The sequence below is a fragment of the Saccostrea cucullata genome, unplaced genomic scaffold (assembly GCF_032062105.1).
Source record: "Saccostrea cucullata isolate Sc308-1 unplaced genomic scaffold, CSIRO_AGI_Scuc_v1 ctg5876, whole genome shotgun sequence".
In the NCBI taxonomy this organism is placed as follows: Eukaryota; Metazoa; Mollusca; class Bivalvia; order Ostreida; family Ostreidae; genus Saccostrea; species Saccostrea cuccullata.
In genome coordinates, this window is record NW_026929730.1 from 436 (window position 1) to 3,959 (window position 3,524).

At 36.7% G+C, this 3,524-nt stretch overlaps 1 pseudogene; it reads left to right on the plus strand.

The window, feature by feature from the left end:
- Nucleotides 1-1,273: 1,273 nt before the first annotated feature.
- On the plus strand, nt 1,274-2,049 carry LOC134282042 (uncharacterized; annotated as a pseudogene).
- Nucleotides 2,050-3,524: the final 1,475 nt, after the last annotated feature.

Below are 3,524 nucleotides of genomic sequence, written 5' to 3' on the forward strand. Positions count from 1 at the left end.
TTCTTACGATTTATTTTTATCGTACGAGAAAACTTACGATTTTGTCGGGTTTCACAAAGATTCTTACGAGATTCTTAAGTGTAAAATCCGTCGGAACTTTACGACAGCCCTAACCCTCTCGTAAGTGCGATAAATAATTCCAACGTGTAAAATACAATCGTAAAATGTGTCTTACGTAAACAAAAAGTAAACAAAAATGGCTGCTTTCATTTTATTATTCCAAAATGATCGAGCATTTCGTCGAGAGAGAGTGTTTCGCGACCGAATAGACCCAATAGACAAGTTCACCGACGACGAATTGATTGCCAGATACCGCCAAGACAAATTATTTTATAATTAACCAATTCAACGAAAAATGTCATACAACACCCTACCTCCCGGTCTTCTGCAATTCCAGCTCACATACAAGTAAGTTTTAACAGTAATTATATCTCTATATCCAGGAGAGCTAACGGTTCCTATTAATATTGTACTATGACTATTTTTCGCACCCAGTGATTTTGATCCAAATTCTTATATGAATATTTTAAATAATAGGTAACTATATACTTAAGAGACTATGAAGCAGTTTATTTATTTTCTCCCTCGTTTCACTCCTCCGCAAATAAATATTTTCTTGACTAATTTATTGAAAAAACAAAGAAAAAGAATATACTGTAGGATTGTTGCGTTCGTTACAAATCGCATTTTTATTCAAAACATACAAATCAAACTACATGTAATAAATTTTACACGATAAACAATGCAAGGGCTGGGAGGGCTGGGAAAACCAAAGACCAAAAACAAAAAAAACAACCTGCGATTCTTTGTAACGAACGTCGCATTAATCGAACATTCCCTGGTAAAAGTATTTATAGTGAGCGCTAAATCGCTCGTGCATGAAAAACCAGTTTCTTAAGATACGAAGTTTCACGGAGAATACCGAAGTAAAAACGTAAAGAAATAAATTTATTATGCTTTCATTAACTTTAACGAAAAGGCCTGTGGCATTTTGGCAACAATGCTCACCAGTAAAATTAAAACATGAAAATCTATAGTCATGGATGTCTTTTTTATCATCTCTCTCCAACATTATACTTCAAAGTTTTTTTTTTAATAAAAGTATAACTATACAATACTTAATTTAATACCTTTATATAGAATTCGAAGTACATGTACTTAATACTTCCAGATATCTTGCCCAGCATAATCTGTGTTTATTAATTCCTTTTAAAATTTAGTTAAATCACATGACTATATTCCTAAGTGTTCTTAATGTAAAACTGTGTCATCAGATAAATTTGAAATGGCGAATGACACAAAAAAAATATTTCAATGTAAACATATTATTCCACGTATACTGATATATCACAATATGTTTTCTTCTTAAAGGACAATGATCACATTGCGCTTTTTAGCAAAGGGGGACTACTTATCGGAAGTGGCTGACCTCCATATGGAATTTCTGTTTCCTCAGCACTAAGAATATTACATTCCGTCTGCCTGGCTCTGAGTGAGCACCTTAACAATATCAGTTTACCCAACACACAGGATGATTTAAATAGAGTCAGAGGTGGATTTTACAAGATTTCGCACTTCCCCAGTGTAGTTGGTGCAATAGATGGCACTTTTATACCCATACAGGGCATTTCTGGAGATGAGGAACCAAACTTTATCTGCCGTAAGGGTTTCCCTTCAAGAAATGTGCAGGGAGTTGTGGACGCAGACCTTCGGTAATTATACATTAAATGCAGAATATATGGACAACTCAAGTTCATCGTATAACTGAATTTAACTCAAAAAAAATCTACCAGTCCTATGAAAAATAGGTAGAAAAGCACGAATTCTAATCCATTAATTCAAATTTTTAATTCTATATTTCAGTTTTACCAACATTGTTGTGAAGTGGCCTGAGGTAACCTATGATTCCTTTGTTTTGGCCAATTCACCTGTACCCCAAATAAAGGGGAAGAGTAAATGGATGGATCTTAGGTGACTCAGGATATCCATTGAAAAAGTGGCTGTTGACCCATTTCACTAATCCTAAAGATGGTCAAGAACAACGGTACAACCAAGCCCATGCCTCAACCAGGAATACAGTAAAGAGAGCCCTCAACCAGGAATACAGTAGAGAGAGCCCTCAACCAGGAATACAGTAGAGAGAGCCCTCAACCAGGAATACAGTAGAGAGAGCCCTCAACCAGGAATACAGCAGAGAGAGCCCTCAACCAGGAATACAGTAGAGAGAGCATTTGGAGTGCTTAAATGCAGATTTAGGTTTGTGGAATTATATACATTGACTTTCCTCTACGTCATGTGACTACAATTGTATTTACTTCTTTTATCATAGTATTTTACTACTTCCAACAGATGCCTGCACAAAACAGGAGGGAGTCTGCAGTTTTCACCATCCAAATGTATAAAAATCACAGAATGCTGTCTCAGGCTCCATAACAAGGCAATCAATGAAAGACTCCCTCTCCAAGCTGCAGATGGTCTTATCTCAATCCTCCATGACAACACTGTGTACCAAGGAAATGCCAATGATGGCTATGGGGTGAGACAAACTGTTTCACGTAGATTTTAAGGGAGAATACACAACATACAAAGTCACTAAATGAAATTGTAAATTATTTTAATATACTGTATTGTCAATAAAATTTTTTTTGATGAATTATATCAGTGGAAAATCGGTAGCAATAAATATACCCGGTATATATTTTTAAAAAAGTTGCCCTTTTTAGCTCACCTGAGCCAAAGGCTCAAGTGAGCTTTTCTGATCAAAATTTGTCCGTTGTCTGTCGTTGTCGGCGTTGTCGTCGTCGTCGTTGTCGTAAACTTTTCACATTTTCATCTTCTCAAGAACCACTGGGCCAATTTCAACCAAACTTGCTACAAAGTATCCTTGGGTAAAGGGGATTCAAGTTTGTTCAAATGAAGGGCCACGCTCTTTTCCAAGGGGAGATAATTATGAATTAGAGAAAAATTAATGGCATTTTTAAAAAATCTTCTACTCAAGAACCAATGGCCCAGGAAAGATGAAACTCATTCAGAATCATCCTCAGGTAGTGTGGATTCAAGTTTGCTCAAAACATGACCCCCGGGGGTAGGGTGGGGCCAAAATGGCCGATCAAAGTTTTTACATAGGAATATATAGGAAAAATCTTTAAAAGTCTTCTTCTCAAGAACCACTCGGCCAGGAAAGATTAAACTCATATGGAATCATCTTCAGGTAGTGTAAATTCAAGTTTGTTCAAAACATGACCCCTGGGGGTAGGGTGGGGCCAAAATGGCCGATCAAAGTTTAACGTAGGAATATATAGAAAAAATCTTTAGAAATCTTCTTCTCAAGAACCACTGGGCCAGGAAAGATGAAACTCGTGTGGAATCATCCTCAGGTAGTGTTGATTCAAGTTTGTTCAAAGCATGACCCCCGGGGGTAGGGTGGGGCCAAAATGGCTGATCAAGGTTTACATAGGAATATATAGGAAAAATCTTCTTCTCAAGAACCATTGAGACAGGAAAGATGAAACTCGTGTAGAATT